General features: G+C 43.9%; 1 long non-coding RNA gene across 1 annotated transcript in view; it reads left to right on the top strand.

Moving 5' to 3' along the window:
- Positions 1 to 5,267: 5,267 nt before the first annotated feature.
- Positions 5,268 to 7,500, top strand: part of LOC138983565 (uncharacterized) — a 31,318-nt gene continuing 29,085 nt past the window's right edge. The window contains exon 1 of the long non-coding RNA XR_011461197.1: positions 5,268 to 5,439. This is a non-coding gene — a long non-coding RNA (uncharacterized lncRNA). The remainder of the gene's footprint in view (positions 5,440 to 7,500) is intronic.

The raw sequence follows: 7,500 nt of genomic DNA, 5'->3' as shown, positions 1-7,500 counted from the left end.
GTTGTTGTTGTTGTTGTTGTTGTTGTTGTTGTTGTTGTTGTTGTTGTTGTTGTTGTAGTTGTTGTTGTTGTTCCACATTTATATGAATGTATCGTCTAATGTAACCGAAACTAGGAGCACATGATCGTTTTAGACTTGTGGTTTTTATGTACAGATATATACGTGAATTACATGAAAAGGCCATTTGGTACCAGTTGGGGCAAACATTATGGTCCGGTGACGGTAGCTAAAGAAGCAAGCTTGACTGTAGTTTTGTCACTGGACACAGAAACGAAAGAAACAAAAGGTCCAACAAGACACCTGTGATGATATTAGAACAATAAAGAACTCTTCTCCCCTCCGTCACTTCACACCACAGAATAGAACTGCAATGCATCGCTGTCGTTATCTTTGTCATTCGCACAAACATTTACATTTGCGTTTCATTGCATGGCAAAAGTCACGGTCGCGTCCACTTCAAGTCAAAACCGATAAAGCTTTATCTTCTTCGGAGTCTGGAATGCTACCCGGTCGGGGCAGTTACAGGTATATCATCATGTGCAGTTGCTCTGGCGGCTGCTTGCTTGTCCTGCTGATGTCAGGAGTCCTGAAGTCAACTGGGTTGACAGAAAAGAGTTATTGTTCACTAATTATTGACAGAAAAGAGTTATTGTTCACCAATGATCGATTGAAAAGTAGTTATTGTTCACTAATGATTCTTTGATGTGAAGTTTGCATATATACACAGATATGTGTTCTCACTGAAAGAGAGAGAGAGCGGAGTGAGGGGGAGGGCCCGGGAGGGGATAATCCAAGCGGTCATTGGCTGCCGCGCAAAGTCATTTTAATACCCACAATGCATTAGTTGAACGTTATTTGTTATGTTCATGATGGTGTTGATCAATTTAGTTAGTACTTACTTTTCCTTTCATTTATGTCATTGCTCAAGACACATATCATCCTCCCCCCCCCACCCCCCACCCTCCCCCTTCGTCCACAATCCCCAAATCTCTAACTAATCAACTTACTAACTCGCGGCCTGCATGCTACATGCACCCATTGCATGGCTCGCTCATAAACTCATTGTCTCCCAGGTACGGATATATCCGTACCCCACTCATATGGCTCTAACTGACCAGGGACGGATATATCCGCTCAGACTGTTAGCTTCAGTCGCTTCCTGTAACGTCCATCTAACGCCTGCATTACAGCGTGTTGATACACAGTTACTACACAGTTACTACACAGTTACTACAATTCTGAGTGACCTGCTGCAGCACAGCTGGTCTCGGCTAAAAAAAACCTTGGTCAACATATGTGGGGTAGAGAGTGTTAACTAATGGGTTGACAGATTATTTAACTGACTGACTCGTTCATTCAATGATTCAGTCATAATCTCAATTTGACCCCCCGCGGGTTAGGGGGAAGAATTTACCCGATGCTCCCCAGCATGTCGTAAGAGGCGACTAACGGATTCTGTTTCTCCTTTTACCCTTGTTAAGTGTTTCTTGTATAGAATACAGTCAATTTTTGTAAAGATTTTAGTCAAGCAGTATGTAAGAAATGTTAAGTCCTTTGTACTGGAAACTTGCATTCTCCCAGTAAGGTAATATATTGTACTACGTTGCAAGCCCCTGGAGCAAATTTTTGATTAGTGCTTTTGTGAACAAGAAACAATTGACAAGTGGCTCTATCCCATCTCCCCCCTTTCCCCGTCGCGATATAACCTTCGTGGTTGAAAACGACGTTAAACACCAAATAAAGAATAATCTCAACAACTTATTCTTCCTGGTTTACTCACTCAGCCACTCACTCGCCACCTTCATTGCTTTCCAAAGCTCCCCATCTATCAGCAAAATCTCTCAAACTCTCCCCTGTGTTCCCGCAACTATTGCCCATACACCCCCCCCCCCCCCCTCCCTCCCTCCCCACCCCCTTTCCGCTCACAACACAGACAAGACACCCAATCTAAAGGGGTCGCGTTCCAACGAGTGTCCAGTTTCCAGGGAGCGTTGTCCATTCTGCTGTGTCCGGTCAGTACCAGGGTACCGTCCACCCCTTTTTACGGGTAGCTCTTCCACCCGGGAGTCATCAATCTTTTAGTCGGGTGTCCATTTGTCAACTCGCAAAGCCCTGTCGTCATTCCCGTAAGCGGGTTTTGGTGATTATTGCCATTTTGGGACGGGGTAAGGTATTAGGGGTAGGGGTGATTTGGGGTGTTGTACTATTGTTGGTTGCGGCTAAAAGTGAAGTTTTTATGTGTGTTTAAATGTTTTGGTTTATAATTTATGAGGAAGTTATAGATTGGGTTGTAGCGCGCGTGTGTGTATGAGTGTGAATGTGTGTGTGTGTGTGTGTGTGTGTGTGTGTGTGTGAGTCTGTGTGTATGTGTGTGTGTGTTAGTGTGTTTGTGGGTTCGGGTGTGTGTGTATTAGTGTGTGTGTGTGTGTGTGTGTGTGTGTGTGTGTGTGTCCGTGCGTGCGTATGGGCGTATGTCTCTGTTTGTGCTTTCGTGCCTTGTTGCCTACATGTTTGCATGCGTGTGTGTACGTTTAAACACGACTGTGTGCTCGCATGGGTGCGTGCGCGTTCTCGCGTTTGTGTGTGAACCGGAATTGGGGCTACGAAACCCGATGCCGCGATAGTTGACAGTGTTAATCCCTTAAAAACATTGTCAAGGCTTTTACGATTTATGGAACGTGATCCCCCTGCCCATCATAACCATCACATTTCATTTAAGCCATTCGATTGAATGTAAGACCCTCCCCTCCATTTTAAGACCTTGCTTTCTCAGACTTTCCGTTCATAGGATCTCTGTACATTTCCTTCCATTAAAAGACTCCCACCGCAAGACCTGATAAAAACCTTAGAGTTGTGGAAATGTTAAGGGCAGAATATACCTGCGCAGTTTCAGCGGCACAGACGACGCACTGCGTATTATTGATGCTGCGATAGGGATTATGACGAGTACTTGGCCTGTTTTCCTTTCACGCAACGTGTAGCGGGCTGGGATAATCTGCAGTGCGTCCTGCTGAAGTTACGTAGGTGAGCGCCAGGCCTTAAGAGGAGGGTCCCCCTGTATTCAGTACTGGTTTAAACAGAACTTTATTCAATTTTAATCATGACAAGAACAATGCATGGATGATTACATACTCAAGCATATAATGCTTATTTTAAGCAATCATAATAATTACAAAACAAGGGTTAGCATGTACTCAATTCATGGGCACTGATATGCGCTGGATGTCGACTTCACAAAAATGGATTCTTTTTTCATCGAACCCATAAATCGACCCTCCCTATATATAGTACTCGAAAATCTCGCGCCGTGGGTCTATCAACAACCCTACAAGTTCTCCAAATTGATATTTAAATTCCCCCGAAAGCGGCGTATGGCTGCCTAAATGGCGGGGTAAAAACGGTCATACACGTAAAATTCCACTCGTGCAAAAAACACGTAGTGTACGTGGGAGTTTCAGCCCACGAACGCAGAAGAAGAAGAAGAAGAAGATATTTAAATACCTCCCGTCTTTGGCATTTGCTATAGAACCCTCTCTGCTCTCCTTCCATTTTATCGCGAGCTCCCCAGACAACGTAATGCTACGATAGCTGTTTTGAGCATTATGTGGTCATGTGTGCACAGGTACGGGGACACAGTTTGACACAAAGAATGAAAACTAAGAAGAAGAAAAAAGAAAGAAAGAAAGAAAGAAAGAAAGATAGAGAGAGAAAGAAAGAGAGAAAGATAGAGAGAGAAAGAAAGACAGAAAGATAGAGAGAGAAAGAGAAAAAGAGAGAGAATTAAACAAGGAAATAAAGCACACAAAAAACAACAACAAACACATAAAACTAAAAGCAAGAAAAAAAAGAGACAGGATAACCAAACAAAAATGAACAAACGAAGGAAAAACGCAAAAATGAAGAATTAAGCAGTTAAGAAAGACAGACAGACATAAAGAGGAAAACAAATTGAAAACGAGATGAAAAAAGATAGAAAGAAAAAAAATCCGATGACTTAAATCATTCTCAACATGGTCCGCTCATGACATGCTAGCTTTAAAAGTTGTCGCCCCGTGCATGATAAATAGTTGCTTCCCCTTTGATATGTTTTTCAACTGAGTCGGGAAACGGGTGTCGAATTTCGGGTGGATAGTGCCGCAGGGTTGGGTACAAGGTACCCGGTGTATGGGGGAGAGAAAAGACCCGGCTGGAACAGATTCAGTAGATTTTTCAGATTTTTTTCTGCTCATTTTTTTCTTCTTCAATTTGTCTCTTTTTATGATTTTTGTCTCAATTCCGTCATTTTTGTTGGAGCAAATTTACTGCAATTTTTCCATGAGAGGTTTAGGTGCATTTGAAGACGTTATACGCATTGAGAGTAGAAGTACTAAGGTCCGATTCTAGACATGTCGTTAACATTCGACTGCAAAAAAACCGTGTGTGCTCGTTCGTATTACTGTTAAGTTGATTATATTTTGATAAATGCAGTTCCTATCTTAATCTAATTATTTTCAGTCTTGCTGATAAACAGTGCGCTGATCAGAATTACACTGTATCTCTCCTTCTGCTGCCCTCGGTTGCTTAGAGTGATAATGGTGTGTATGTTTTCGGCTGAGTTAATAATAATAATAATAACGATTACTTATAAAGCGCGTAAACCTCGTGGTGACAAGCCCAGAGCGCTTTACACTTACATAATCATAGTACAAACAAGGAAAGAGAACTAAATCCGAATAAATTCAAACATGGTCACACACACCCACACACGCACGCACACACACACACACACACACACGCACACACACACACACACGCGCGCGCGCACACACACAGTGACACACACACACACAATCTTTCTTTCGTCATTGTCATTGTTCAGGTAACCCGCAATGTCATTCCATGTACCGTTTTTAATTGGCTGAGAGAAAGATTTTTTATTACATTGTCACAGTGCACAAGTCTGTAATAGCCAGTCAGTAAAGAATTCACAACATAAAATCATTTGTTCTTAATATTGTTTTAAAATCAAGCAAACGCTACAATTACACAACGGATTCACTAATCGAGTATAACTGCAGTTGAACTTCCCAAAACGACCCCTTCTCAAAACGAAACCTTCTCAAAACGACCCCTTCTCAAAACGACCCCTTCTCAAAACGACCCCCTCCGTTTGCCGACCGAATTTCTGGGCACGGATGCATATTACACTGTAACTAACCTCCGAATGGCGGAAAAAAGATGTACTAATTGATTATAACTATGCATACTATTTTTCAGGGATGCACATTTCTGACCCAACACCGGAGGACCCATCGCGCGACGCTACAGCAGCCACTACTGTCAAGCCAGACACAAGTTACACGCTCGGTTGCGTCCCTTTGTGGACTCTTCTGTGACGGAAGACACACTGGGTTGTGTGTTGTTCGAACAACATGGCGTCCTCCTTGTCGGCTGGGAAGGGTTAGTAATGATAATACTATAGGGCCAAGTGACAAGTGTGGGAGGTGATGAGTTACGCACACACACACACACACACTCACACTATAAAACCCGCTCGCTCGCACTTACGCACGTACACACGCACACACGCACACACACACACACGCACGCACGCACGCACGCACGCACGCTCCCATGCATGTGCATGCACACACACACACACACATACATCCAAGTACACACACATCCAAGTACACACACACTCACTCACACACACACACACACACACACACACACACACACACACACACACACACTGAGCAAAAGACAAGTGCCACGTTGCTTACACATAAGTTCATTACACTTTGGTCACGCGTTTGATTCACTTATTCACAAATCGATCCCTCTCCCACGCCTCCTCCATCAAACTTTAAATTTAATCCACAAATATCAAGAACGCTTCATAAAGACAACTGATTTAACGCAGTTTGGCCATGAACACCGTTTTGATTTCTTCACAAATCGTATTAGTTCTTTTACAGGAAGAAAGATCCCTGAGGAGTTACCGCTATTCGCTCCGCCCCATTTTGTCCAATTTGCTCTTCACGAAAAGGAGTATGGGGCGACAAAAACTCGATTAGAAGGTGGCCAAGTGTGAACTTGAAACAACTGTCTGCCCCTGTGACCGTTCAGATCAGTGCGTTAGAGGACTAGGATCTTCTGCCGTGAAAAGAGCTTTGCGATCAGGGTTTTCCACTCACATTATCAATCGTGTTTTGTATTTGAGCCTCATTGAGCGTGCATCATCTATCAGTCGCTAGTCCGCTAGTCCATCTACCCGTCAGTTTGCCTCTCTATCTGTTCGTCCGCCTGTCAGTCAGTGATTCAATCAACTCGTCCGTCAGTCCATCTATTATTGTGTCAGCTCGCCCGTCCCTCCGTCGGTCTTTTAGTGTGTCTGTGTGTCTCTCCCTACTAAAAACAGCAACACAAAACAATTACCCACGAAACCCCCGCGACAACAACAAAACAAACGAACATCCCCAATGAGAAGAAGAACAACAACATACACAGCAAAAAACAGCAAATACCCTTCCCCAAATAAAAAAGAACGGACACAACAACAGCAATAACAACAACAACAACAACAACAACAACAACAACAACAACAACAACAACAACAACAACAACAACATGAAACACCTCCTAAAACAGCAACAGCAACAACAGCAAACAAGACATTCCCCCTTCCCCCCCTACCTCTCACCCCATTTGAAATAAAAAGAAGGATTCCGACCTTTTTTTCGTTGAGTCCCTTTTGAGGGATGGAGCTGTCTGGGAAGGGGCTCTCGGGACTTCAGTTTATCGCTACCGAGTGGCTATCCCGCCTCCCTGATTTAGCCGGCGCTTTTCCCCCCGAATAGGGCTCCTGGGACCGCGGAATATCGGAACTTTTTGTGTCCGTATTCCGCGGAGTGGAACCGCGCAGTGTCTCAAAACGCGATTACGTGGAAACAATGCCCCGGATTATTGTAATTTGATGTTCCGTGAATATTATTCTATTTGATAAAATGGGGTAAGGGTAAGGGGGTGGTAGAAAGAAAGGGAGGGATAGAGGGAAAGAGAGAGCGGGGGAGGTTGAGGGGGGGGGGGAGGAGAAAAGGGGGACATGGGGATAACAAAAAGTAATAAGCAATCAAGGAATAAAACAAATCTCTCCCCCCCTCCCCCCCCAAAAAAAAGCAACTCCACCACACATAAACATCAACAGAAACACACAAAATAAACAACACACACACACACACACACACACACACACACACACACACACACACACAAACACACACACACCCCACCCACACACACACACACACACCGTCTGCAGACAATCTAATGTTGCAGATTTCCCCCCCCCCCATTTTTTCCTCTGAGTCCCTCCCTCCTCCCAACTAAGAGTGACAAGAATCCTCTCTCCATTTTTCTTTATCATTCTCCTCTCTTTTTTTTTAACATCAGACAAGAGAACCTCGTCGTTTTGTCGTCTGCGAAAAGTCTCCCAGCGTTGTCTCCCTTCTTAGACGC

Source organism: Littorina saxatilis, linkage group LG13 (assembly GCF_037325665.1).
Source record: "Littorina saxatilis isolate snail1 linkage group LG13, US_GU_Lsax_2.0, whole genome shotgun sequence".
NCBI lineage: Eukaryota > Metazoa > Mollusca > Gastropoda > Littorinimorpha > Littorinidae > Littorina > Littorina saxatilis.
This window is presented reverse-complemented; position numbering and strand designations above follow the sequence as displayed.